Source organism: Etheostoma spectabile, chromosome 5 (assembly GCF_008692095.1).
Source record: "Etheostoma spectabile isolate EspeVRDwgs_2016 chromosome 5, UIUC_Espe_1.0, whole genome shotgun sequence".
In the NCBI taxonomy this organism is placed as follows: Eukaryota; Metazoa; Chordata; class Actinopteri; order Perciformes; family Percidae; genus Etheostoma; species Etheostoma spectabile.
Genome location: NC_045737.1, coordinates 14,984,905 through 14,998,332, shown reverse-complemented (window position 1 = coordinate 14,998,332; position 13,428 = coordinate 14,984,905). Strand labels below are relative to the sequence as shown.

At 39.4% G+C, this 13,428-nt stretch overlaps 1 protein-coding gene across 6 annotated transcripts in view; it reads left to right on the top strand.

The window, feature by feature from the left end:
• The first annotated feature begins 2,014 nt into the window (after window positions 1-2,014).
• Window positions 2,015-13,428, top strand: part of rusc2 (RUN and SH3 domain containing 2) — a 36,375-nt gene continuing 24,961 nt past the window's right edge. For all 6 annotated transcript variants that reach the window (XM_032517181.1, XM_032517180.1, XM_032517179.1 and 3 more), the window contains exon 1: window positions 2,015-2,220. The gene's annotated coding sequence lies outside the window, so the exon portion shown is untranslated. The remainder of the gene's footprint in view (window positions 2,221-13,428) is intronic.

Below are 13,428 nucleotides of genomic sequence, written 5' to 3'. Positions count from 1 at the left end.
CCCTTATGAGGTCATAAGGGGCAAGATTCCAGATCGGCCCATCTGAGGTTTCATTTTCTCAAAGGCAGAGCGGGATAGCCCGGCCTCGGTTTACACCTATCACCATTTCCAGCCACTGGGGGACCACAGGTAGACTGGGGGAACTCATATTAATATTAAAAAAAAAAAAACATTGGATACCTGACACAGCACTGTTACTAAAAGATTCAATAAGTATAAACCTGCCATTGAAAAATGAAATGATTCCATATATATTTGGAAGATATATGACAACCTTTTTTGCCCTTATCCCTAAAATATATTTAACGATCATGCACCACAACAGAAACCAGTAATTATGGTGGTAATATTTCTCTGGAGCACTTTCCCTCAAGAAAACGCACAGCTACATAACAGTGATAGCCCACGTAGGCTACTAATAAGGATAGATAAGATAGATGTTCTGTTGAAGGACACTAGAGCAGGATATGCTTTAAAACATCGTCCAATGACAACAAAGCCAAAAATCATCTTTTAGCATGTAATTTTGATTCATGATTTATAGGGTTGGACATTCCTATTTTCATTTGTTATGTAGAAAAAAAGTCTTGCTCTTTTACAGTTGCATGTACAGTTTGAATATTAAGGACTGTGGAAACCCGAGCAGATGTCTGGTGAAATAACACTGTTACTGATGATTGTGTTCTTACTTTTACCAAAGTAATTGATATAATTATTCTATTAAATTAGCCACGGCTTAAATGTCAAAGGTCATTTTACACCAGAGAAGTGACTTTAGCTGGCCAAGGCTTGAGACTGATTTTTTTTGTTTGACACCATCCCAAAGGCTTGTTGGCACATTCCTATCTTGTATTATCTCTAATTTTCAGATGACATATTTTACCACCAGTTTTGGTACTGACACATTTTAAGAGGAAAACAATGATTGAAGTTAGTTTGGACTGAAGGTTATTGTAACTTTCATGGTTGCTAATTTCTGTTTGCTCATCCACCATTTTTTCCCCTGTTTGCTTGTTTATACTTTGTTTAACTCTGCGGCCATTTTTGACCCTGCCACTCCCATCTCCCATCAGTCGATTCACTTTACCTGCTCATCCTCCCCACTCACCTGTTCTCCAGTCCCTCGTTAGCTCCTTACTTCCACCATCCCTCTGCCAGGTTGCCTTTGTGCTTTATGGCTTAGATTCTTTTTATTTATTTATTGTTTACCCAGGTTGTGTATTGTGAATTCTGCCTCAGCCTGACCCCTTTGTATTGTTCCCTGCCTGTAGTTTTGCATCCTTTTTAAGTAAAGGCTATTTCCTACTACCTCTGCATTCTGGGTCATGCGCTTGGGTTCTTTTGTCTCTGAAGTGGGACAGGAATATTGTCTCCATTTGCACATCTGTAAAGCAGAATGCAACGTCTCTGGTATTGTACCTCATATGATTTCATGTGACAAATAAAACACAATCTGATTGATTGCGCTCTTTCGGCCATGGAGGACTGTACGATACACTCCATATGAACTTCAGTTAACTTCTATTCTCCATATGAACTTCTTCTATATTCTTCTATATTCTATTCTTGTATTAGCTTCATTTTATTAGTTGCATCATCTCACAGTTGTAAAGCACTGATGCCCAGCTCATGCCTGCCTGAACGTTTATTTCTCTTAGTCTTAACTGTATATAATCTAATTGTTAGGTCATTTAAAGCCCCATAATTAGTGGTGGAAAGAAAGTTAACTTAAGTACTGTACTTAAGTACAATTTTTAGGTAGCCTAGTTTTTATAATATTGAGCTACTTTATACTTCTACTCCACTACATTTTGGAAGCAAATTTATCATGTAAAGCACTTTGAAATGGTATAGGCCTACTGTACTGTACAAAGGGTTGAAAAACATAATTTCAATTTATTTCAATATGTGGAATTACCAAATCAATAACATCATTTTAGTTTTCTTTTTCTAAAGATAACCTGGCTGAGTTGACAGGTTCATGAGTGCCAGTCGTCCCAGCCAGGGTTAGATAATCCAGTCTGGGACCAAGCGGTGACCTCAGGATGACGTGCCGCTCCGGCCCAGCCCATCCTGCGATGCGCCGCCGCTGTCGCCCTGCAGTCTCACAGACAATAATATTCCCACACGTCAAGGACTAGCTGCCCACCAGCCTGCTTTATCTACAGCTTCTCATGCTTTGTATCGACAATAGACCTACTGCCGAGCATCTGCGGCAAGGTGAGCGTGTTTCATTTTGGTTTCAGTCGGGTTATTTGGTCAGAGTTGGATGAGAACAAACGAAAGAAAAAAAAGGAGTGGGTTCTTGGCCAGCATCGCGTCGGAGGCTGAAAAAAATATGCCTCGGTCGGCCGAAAGCACAACGGGAAAGACGCAACCTCGACTTTCATATTTTCACCTCCGAATTGCCATATCTTGTCTTTAAACAGGCTGACGTTAAATGTTTTAAAGGGGAAAAGGTGTTAGCTTGGTTGTGGCGTTAGCCTATGCATTTTTTAACGCAGTGGCACAAAGGCAGCGACACGTACTGTTAACGATTTGGGTTCAGCGGTGTTTCATCGTTTAAATGTGGGATACATGCCCTGAACGCTGGATAAAAAATATATTTAGTCAATAACAAACAGTCAGTATTCGTTTATGATAAACTGGACTGGTTTAATGTTGCCACACCAGCGGCCTGCACCCCAATGTTTTTCCCATATTGACCAGATATCACTGGACACAGCAGCAGTAGGCTACACAACAAGCGTTAAATTGGACAGAATGAAACCATATGATTTCCGCTTAGATTTAGCAAAATAAAAGCATGGTGGCTTTGGCTGGGTTTAGTAACAGACATTAAATGCATTTTTATATCTATTAGTTAATAAGAAATACATAAAATAGGATGGATTTTATTGATTCCACACTGGGAAAATCCCCTTGCTACAGCAGCTGAAATATTCAAACAGAACAGTATGAGGAAAAATTCACATGGATAAGGAATAGAACAAGATAACAAAAGTACATGTACACTATAAACACCTCTATTACATACAGACAGGTAAAAATAAATACAGACATATGAGCTAGATGAGTTATGGTGCAAATGAATAATAAATGGTATATTGCATGGTAGGAGGTGACAGAGTAAAATTATAGAAAAATATGCATAGTGCAGAATATTGTAAAGTAATGGCTCATATTGCAGAAACTGCTACCTGTGCTACATTTTGATGTAAATAGTCATGTGTTGCGTTACTAACAAAAACAGAGTTTAAATTGTAATTTCCCCACTGGGGATCAATAAACAGTATACATTATTAATACATTATTATTCAATAACTTGTAATAATAATAGCTAACATATTTTAAACATATTTTAGACCCTCTGAAAATGCATACAATTCATAACATCTATCTGTTGCCATAGATTCACTTTGTATAGTTATGGATATGAGATCATTTGAAAATGTTGAAGTGATTGTTGTCGGCCACACATGTTCAAAGCAATTTTCCTTAGTGCACGCTCCTGGGCTTTTGTTTTGAAAGCAGACTGACTGTACTTCCTGGTGTATTCTGGTTTTTGTGTGCAGGTTGGTGGTGTGAGGTGCTTTATTGTACATGCCATATGGTGGGATGCTGATCGTTGTGTCATGTCTACAGCATTACCTTCACGTTTTGCTGCTTAGATGAATTAATATGACATGCATCACTCATCATGTAGGCTAATGTTTGTTTTGGGAATTTTTCTCAGTGACATATTTTGTGACGTGGGTTTGGGACATGGTTGTTTCCTTAGATTTCTACTGTGTCTTACACATAATTATCAAACGACTGCATCAATTATTGATTTTGGGTTTTGTTGGAATTGTATTTAACATTAGATAATAATAACAACAATTTGATAGAGCATCTCAGGAAATGGTGCATGGTTATGTAAACTCTTCTTTTTCCCCTTGTTCTCTGGTCTCCAAAACTTGAGTCACATGTGTTTACAGACTGAATTAGCTTGGCAACAATTTAGCAACCTGCGTCCATCTGCAGTAAATTCATCTTCCAGGTCTCACTTTTGTTGCGAATCACTTCCTGCAGATAGATAGATAGGTAGATAGGTAGGTAGGTAGGTAGGTAGCTGCTGTTATGGGGACATTGTGCTAAAGAAGCTTTTTGTTATTATCTTTACTATTAATGCAGTTGCAAGTAAAAAATGTTGGTATATGTAGCATTAGTAGTAGTTTTATTAATAGTAGTAGCTGTAGTAGTATGCTTAATCATTTATTTGAGAAAGCACTGTGCCTATGAAGTTCAGAGAGTTAAAAATAATTTTGAAAATATGCTCTTTTTTCTGATTATCCCCCTGTATCGCTTCAGCAAAGTAGTTGGTTGAAAGACAAATACTGATATGATTCTACTGCAGAATATATGATAAAGATTTCCTGCAGGAAAAATGCCTGATAAATGTACAGTATAGCAACGGTATAATGGCTGGATGTCACTGTTTTAAGTTTGTGCAAAATCAAAGGTCAATCTCGCCACCCCGTAGTCTGGCTGACACACCAACCCGCTTGACGGACGTCATCGGAGCTCTTAATTTGTAATGTAGTAACTAAAGCTGTCAGATGAATGTAATGGAGTAAAAAGTACAATATTTCTTAGAGAAGAAGAAGTAGAAAGTGGCATTAATAGGAAAGAATCAAGTAAATTACCAGTACCTCAAAGTACAGCACTTGAGTAAATGTGCTTAGTTACATAACACCACTGACTGGATCTCACACACCAGATGCACCTCCCCTTCCGCTATCTCCGCTTTCTATTATGCAAGGGCACCAACTCTGCATCCAGGCCTTAGCCTACCGTGGAGATAGATCTGGCTGGGTTACTAGTTGCAGTTCGACTGTGCCCTACCATGACTTTACTTTGTCTACAACTAACCATTATTTTTCTCATTCAATATCTAGATTGTTATTTGAATTGTCTAGATCAGTCGGTGTAAAATAAATGTAGGCTATTCATTAATTCCCAGAGCTCAATTTGTCATCTTCTAATTACTTGTTTTGTCCAACCCTCCAAAATCAAGTGTAGCAAATCTTCAACGCTGAGAATTTAGGAACCAGTGAGTAGCTGTTGATGACAACAAGTAGATCTATTTACTCAGTGAATGTCATTTACAACAACAGTATCTTATCGCAGTTGGAAGCACTTCCATGTTTTCATGTTGTCATGCCAATGCTGGATCTATCTGCGTCACCAGTCAGTGTGAGAAAGGACCTGTGGGCATTGAGCTTATAATCATGGCAGTACAAGTTTAAAGCCTTGACATGGTGGCCATGCACATGTTTTTAACCACATAGCGTCATGCCCGTTCTCAGCGTTCAGCTGTTCTTCTCCATCTTTTAATGTGTGTCTGTGAATGTGCTACGTACCCAAGGGCCTGCGGAGACCGGATGTGCATAGTTTCTCTCTGTGTTTGCATGTGTGTTTGATATGTGTGTGCCCTGATTTCATCTATGGTGGGAGTATCTCTTATTTGTAAAAGAACCACATTCAGATAACATGCTGTTCCTCTAAAGTTCCTATTGTGTGTTATCTAGTTTCTCTAAATAGACTTTTTAACACTCTTGTTTTTTGCAGCTGCACTCAGTGAAAAAGCATTTACTTCCACCAAGCTTTGCCTGGCTTGTTTTAAAGGTTACCCAATGTTGAAGGATTATGTTTCATAATTATTTTGTTTTACCCAAACAAAATGATTATAACTACCCAAAAGCCTTTTTTGTCTAAACTTTATAATTGAAGTACTTCAAACAAAAACAAAGGAACAAGTGTGCCACACAACTAGTGCTTGTGTACTGTAACTGGGAGTTTAGACCATCCTATTCCCACTGATGCCATTAATGCAATAAATACTGTACCGGATCCGTTGCATTTAAAAAAAACGTGTTTTACTAAATTGTGTTTACCAAACAACTTGATTAAAACATTACCACTGTACTGCTACTTTTGATATTTAAGTATATTCTGCTGCTTATACATGTCCTTAATATATTTTACTTTGGGGTATCTCTTGTAATTGTCTACTATTTGTGACTATTTTTTCCTCTGTTTGCTTTGTAATTCAGAGTCAAAGTAAAGAAAAGATAAGATAAGCCTTTATTTTCTCCTCTATAGGAGAAATGTGTCTTGGGCATCCGGAGAGAAACAAATAGCGACACATCACACACAGAACATAATCATACATTGTCACTGTAGCACTGGATGATAATCTAATAACGACAAACATCTTATAACCATAATGTTAAGTACAAAATTCTTATTATATTATGCATCACTGCAACCCCCCCCCCCCCCCCCACACACACACACACATCTTTTGTTGTATTCTAATTAGATTGAAAGTGGTACAAATTACAATTTGTTTACAGTTTAAGCTTAAAGTGTGTGTGTGTGTGTGTGTGTGTGTGTGTGTGTGTGTGTGTGTGTGTGTGTGTGTGTGTGTGTGTGTGTGTGTGTGTGTGTGTGTGTGTGTGTGTGTGTGTGTGTTGTGTGTGTTGGTGTGTGTGTGTGTGTGTGTGTGTGTGTGTGTGTGTGTGTGTGTGTGTTTAAATTGCTGCACCAGATAAATGTTGCCCCCAGGCCTAACCCGTATTTTGTGCCGGGACACTATCAATATACTGTGGACATTTTCATTGTGCTTTTGGCTGTCTTGTAATTACATGATGACTGGAGGTAGTTCAGCTGCTGAATCAGGGTAGAAATATGGAGGGAGTGGCAATAAAAAATTTTAAGCCAGGGCAACAAATGCACTAAATGTTCTGAACGAATTTCAATATTCAAACCTCAAGTTAAACTGAATACATCGCTGAATACTTGGTTTTGACAGATTTGAAGATGTAATTTAGTTTATTTGTATTTCACCTCAAATTGCTTTTTTGGTTCTAGTGGGATGTCTCCTGCTGTTGGAGTACTTTAAAATTCTCTCTATTGGAAGTAAACAGTAGTTGGCACGTTAGTGGCAATGCTAGTAGGATATTTCCTACAAACAAACTCTCAAAGGGTTGGGTTGTGAAATCTGCTGTGGCCTCCTACACTAAAAGTCCTGTGGGATAGTGATTTGGCTGTTACCATCTGCAGTCCGTTGTTATTTGGATATTTGTGTGTGCACGGGAGGAGAGAGAGGTGAGAGATGGAAGAGGAAGACGATGAGAGAGGCAGAAGTGGGCTAAAGGAAAACGTATTACACTGCAGTGCACACAGTGGATGGAAGGAAAGCAGAAAGAGAGAGTAGGGGAGCAGGGATTTAGTGAAGCTAAGGGGGGTTGGGAGAGAAGATGGAAAAGCATGATGGATCAAAAGAGGGCTGAAAAGAGAGTGAGATGTGCTTGGAAATGGACCAGAGAAAGAGGAGAAGAGTGAGAAAGAGAGAGAGAGAGAGAGACGTGGCCCTGGATGGCGGCAGTATATTTGCCTCATTATATTTTGTATTATTGTAGCTTGGGTATTTGTGTATACTTAATTAATCCTTGTGGGAAAATGTGTCCTATGTTTAACCCATCCTAATGATTCAGATTCAAATAAAATCAAAAACTAGCATGCTTTTGGAAAAGGTATAACACATGCACATAAACACATACACTGAATGAAGTTTAATATAGCTTGCAAATCTAACACGACTCAGAATCTTTTAATGGAATTCATTTGAAATGGAGGGAAACCAGATTATCTTTTAAACTAAAATTCAAACGTTTTCGGTTCTTTCTTTTTTTTTAAGATGACTTTTTTGGGCATTTTAAGGGTTAATTTTATAGGACAGCTAAAGATGTTAAAGGAGAGAGAGAGATGCATGACATGCAGCAAAAGGCTGCAGGTTCGACTCCGACCTGCTGCAAGAAGGACTGAGCCTTTGTACATGGGGCGCACGCTCTACAAAGTGAGCTATCCAGGCACCACGTTTTCAGTTCTTAAAATGACATTTGGTTTGTAGCAGGGTTTACAGAAACTGTACCATGTTGACCAATATTAATAATTACATTCCTTGCGCGAAACACAAAAGCTTTAACATGCATAGAATTGTCTTTTGCCGAGTCGAGAGCTACTACCTGCCACGTTCCACCTGCTGCGGCTGGATGTCATCTGCTACTAATACCGAAGGGTGACCGCAAGCCGGGAGACTATTACGCAAGGACATAAGCTTTCCAGTTTAAGCAGAGAAATGGTTGAGCAGAAAAACATGTCACTAAGCCCATCAGGAAGCTGGGAATAGGGCCATGCGTTCATCTTTAGCTCGAACACACAGGTAGTACAAGGGATTGATTTGAGGGTTCACTGTTTGGACTTTGCAAGAAAAGAAACGGAGCTTGCGCCATCGCCTTGTTTTTTACCTTTAAGCAATCTGCACACTTCCTAACAAAGCAAATCCAAAGAGCACCAAGAGGACAGTGAAGGGTAGCGATGGATGGTGCAATTCCACTAATGACTCAACTTTAGGATGGTCATTTAAACAATGTTGATGAAGCACTTTTAAAGAAACTGTTTAAATAAACCGAATCGCTTGCCCAATCCTAAAGTGAGCCCTGAGGACTAAGGACTAAAGACCTCAGGTGGTAAGTGAGTGATTGTGTGAGGCCACATGGGTTTCAAAATTTTTTTAGATTCTCGTTTTACAACTGGACAACAAGTCTGTACCGTGCCGTTGTCGTGTGTCGGGCTGTTGTTTTTTTTTGTAATTTCTGGATTTCCCTATGGTCTCCGCGGTAAACGTCACAACGATTTGAACTGTGGGTGATTCCCTTTGGTGAAGTCAATGCAGACTTGTGGAAACGGCTCAGTAAGTGTGTACTCAAACCCTCATGCCCTTTCAAAGTCGACATTGGGACAACCCTAAGCCCTTACAAATTTGGCTAGAAGGCGCACCAAAGTCCCTGAGCCTGTGAGTCCATGCTTCGGGATTGGGCCTGCTTTAGCACTCATGTTTTGTAGCTGGTCCAGACTTTTGACATGCACAAAGGAGGCCAAGGGATGGGAGCGTTCTTTTAAAAGGATCAACAAGGCTTCTAATTTCACTGTATTAGCAATTTGGCCATCAGTTCACACCAGCTTATTCAATGCCGCCTGTGTTGCTTTAAGGCTCCTAGGTGAACACAGAAATAAAGAAGTAGTATAGAGAGCCATATATAAAACACTTCGGATGCTACTAGTCTCTTTTTAGACATGCTAGCAGCATAGCGTGCCAAGGGTGGCAGTGTTGGTCTGTCTGTAGTTCAGTCCAGTGTGAAATAACCCATGAGAGCCCTGAGTAATGGATTGTCATGCAATTTTGGTCCAGACAGTCATGATCCACAGACAATTCATCATAATGACTTTGATGATCCTCCTTTACTGTAATGCTTTGTCCAAGACTTAGTTTGGAAATAGAATACCTCTAAAAATGAGCTGCACTTTAAGATGAATGCAAACATAACATGATGATATGTTAATATGCATGTTAACATCCACATGTCGCCATTCAGCATAAAGCACAGCTGAGCCAAAGTATAGCCGAGGCTTACAGATAGACTGATGAAATCTTAACTAAGTCTGACATTGTTGAGCTGAGCCTGACAAGCGAAAGAGAGAGTCTGTGAAGTGCTAAAATGGCTGCCAAAGAAAGGGCAAGCCCTCTTAATTTACTTAAACATCATGACCTTTTCCTCCAGTGCCATCCTCAGTCCAAACATAGCTACGTTTCTTTTCCTACAGAGCTTAAAGCCCTATTTAACCTGCAGTTGTGTCTAGTTTGACAAACGTGGCTGTTGGTGGGAAACTTGCACCCTGAATGCATTTCAAGGTTGTTTCCTATTTTTCTCCTACTTATGTGTCTAGATTTTTTTGATATACTGTGTCTTCCTTGTTAGATAAAGAATACCTGCTTAACCCATGGTGATTGGTTGAGCTGTAGGCAGTAATGAGACAAGCCTTAAGGTCCCAAGAAACCTTCTGGATTGTTCAATCAGTTTCAGCATTCCTCGTTTTCAGCTTCATTTGACACTGCTGTGAGATGCTGAATGTGTGCAGCATACAAAAGCTCTTTTCATTCAGTTAGCAGAAGCAACACACACACACACACACACACACACACACACACACACACACACACACACACACACTCTCACTCTCTCTCTCTCTCTCTCTCTCTCTCTCTCTCTCTCTCTCTCTCTCTCTCTCTCTCTCTCTCTCTCTCTCTCTCTCACACACACACAAACACACACTGAGCCTGTTACTCAACAACCAGACAGCTACACCAGTGGTACTGTCTTCCCACTGGCGCAGGAGACGAGAGGAAAAAAGAGACTTTCTGAACAGAGGATGCATGAAAAAGAGTTCCCAGTGACGGTGCTGTTTGTTTAGGATAGGTAACCAAAACCAACAGGGCAGCCAAATGTCTGTGACCTTTGGCTGGTGTTTTTCATCCTGCCAGTTCACCACATACTCATTTCATTTGGACGATACACAAATTATTTTTCACTTTGTTTGTTAACTCGTTGGCCTTGGTCTGTGCTCGCCAATTGCCCTCCTAGTTTTATACGTGTTTACGTTACAGTAACTGTTTTAACAGAATTTAAAATGTATTTCACTGTAAAGAAGGTCCTAACACAGGGGTGGGCAATTCATTTTTACCGAGGGCCTAGGACCTAACAGCTAACAGAAAACATCCGCATTTTTGTTCATTTTACTCTTTTACTTCAGGGTTATCGCCATCATATGAACATTGTTCACTTTTTTAGAAATCTTACAGATGGTATAATACATTAGGTAATGTATGACCTACTACAGTGACACAAACAGTCACATTAAACCTGACTGCTCACCCATTGAATGAGGATGAAGGAGTAATCAAGATAAGATTCAGCAGACACATCAAATAGGCGGGTTATACTCTATCAGTATGCAAAATAGTGGTATTATTTGATTAGTTGAAATGTTTTGTGCTTCATTTCAGATTAATGGTGAATAATGTTAAAATAATATGCATTTGTGAGTGTGAGTTACGATGGTAGAAATCTCAGGACATACATTTGTTTAGTCACACAACAACAACCGTATTCGTCCTCCACAGCTAATTTGCATTAATTTCCAGCTAGAGGGCAATTAAAATGAACTTACTGCTCCCAGTGTATTTTGGAATGTATCAACTATTGTGGCTTCTACAAATAAAGGTTGTCTTCTTTCCTGTTCTATTATACAAATAGCACAAGACCCACTGTGAGTGTGATTTATCCTTCGTCGTAATTTCCATCTCCTTGGCTGTTATCTGTCCCCCCCCCTGGTTAGGGTGTGCCTCCACTCTGATACCCTCCACCCTCCCGGGCTCAGTTTAATTCCTGGAAGTTCAGCCCTGATGATATAAGAAGAAGGATGTCCTTTGTTACAGCTTTGCTTTCCTTTTCTCCTCATAGTGTGTGTGCGTGTGCGTGTGCGCGTGCGTGTGTGCGTGCGTGCGTTTCATAAATGGGTCAATTTCCCACCCTTCTCACCAAAATGATGACAATCAGGTGGGATTTCCAAATAACTCATTAAGGACGAGTTAGTGGAGAAAAATCAAAGTTAATTGGCTCTTACAAGAACCCTTGATGAAATCCTCACTATTAAGAGTAATGACATGGACAGATTACCCTGTTGGTATTTCTATACATGTAGAGGAATTTGTCGTGGCGGCATTGATGAGATGTGGTGTCATGTGCCCATTGGATTTTTGTCTGTCTTATGTTCAGATAAGTTTGATAAATTACTACAAGTATATGTGCATGTTTAGCATGATAAAGCCCCATTATTGAGTTGTGTTCTTGGAAGGTGAATGGTTCCTCTGGCTGTGGCGTTCAAAACAAGTGAGAATAATGGCCAAGTCTATTCAACGGCCCCATTCACAAGTTTCTCTGTTTCCGTTTCTGTGTGTGTCTTGAATACTTGAATAGTCCGGTAGCCCATATGCATCTGTCCTCCTATAAGGGACAGCATTGAGGCCAGCATCACACCACTGCAGTTGTGATTAATGAATTACATAATGTATCAGGATAATGTTTCCTGTAGGAATGTGACACATTTATGAGATCATATTTTTGCTCACATTTACTGTTACTTCTTTTTTAGGAATGTCTTACAATATAATACAACTTGGTCCCTAACTAAGGGTCATCTTTGTAAAATGAAATGGAGGAGAACTTAATTTGATTCCCTCATTAACACAGTGATCTGCCAAATGTTTAAACTGCTATCTGAAGAGGATTTTCTTAAAAATAGGCTTAAAATTATCAATATTGTTTTTTGGTGCAAATTAAGGTCTTTAGATTATTGTTATCCAACACAGTTACTGAGAACAGGCTCATGTGAGGACTTTTGGTACCAAGGTAACAGGAGAAGACTCCATTGTGTTGGAAGAGTTTCAGTAAAGTAAAAACATTCAATTTTTTTTAAATATTTTTATCCTTATGATAATATATTGAAGTTAGGAGAGGGACTTCTTGCTCATATCAGTTTAAAGGGAAGGTCTGATGTGCAGTCAGAGCTTTTATAGAAGTCCCACTCAGCAATAAATGAACTAAATTTACCTTCATTACCAAATCAAATTACCAAAGTGAAATCAAGGTTCCCTCTGTCAGTTAATACAAGAAATGGTGACGCAACATGGTAATTTTGTCTTCCCAGTAACATTCATGAAAGCATCCACGACACACTGTACATAAACAGATAAAATGATGGAGGCCACACTGCACAGTGTTGTGTTGAAGTGAAATTTCCTTGTGGCTGAACTCGGTGGCTCGTGTTGCTGACCCGGAAACTCTTTGGAGAGTCATACTGGTTTGGGTTGCCTCTTCATAAAACCATGGCAGAGCAAACAAAGTTTATTCGTCTGTGGAAAACACAAGTACAATACATTCACTTCAAAATCCTTTTGATTAAAACCAAAATCCTTAAACCAATGTCCATGTCATTTGCTTTAATGTAGTCATGTGTCAAAACTCATTGAAGTCATGTACTAACATTACGGTCTCTCTACAAGGATATCCACAAGTACAGTTAATAAAAAATGAATAAAGCCAAAGAAAATGAGACAAAAGAAACCTCAGACAGTTCTGATCACTGCCTATGTTAATGTCCTCCCAATACCAACTGTCTACTTTGAACTCCCGTTACACAACTGAGCCTGTCTGACCAGGCAGATAATGCCTTAAACCAATTTTAGTCTCACTTGTTTTAGTCTCTGGCGTTAACATTGCCTGCAGTCTTCATCAATACCATTAAGCTAATCTTAATGTCACTTCCTACTGACAGGAGCCATCAGACTTCAGATTTTTTTGGGATGTGATTTAAGGGAATAAAATGTCTGAAAATGTTACTACTACTGGCTTTCGGCTGTTAATTGCAGTTGTGTACTTTGTTGTTATGTAACAAGAAGAACTCTTACTCCCTCTGTGA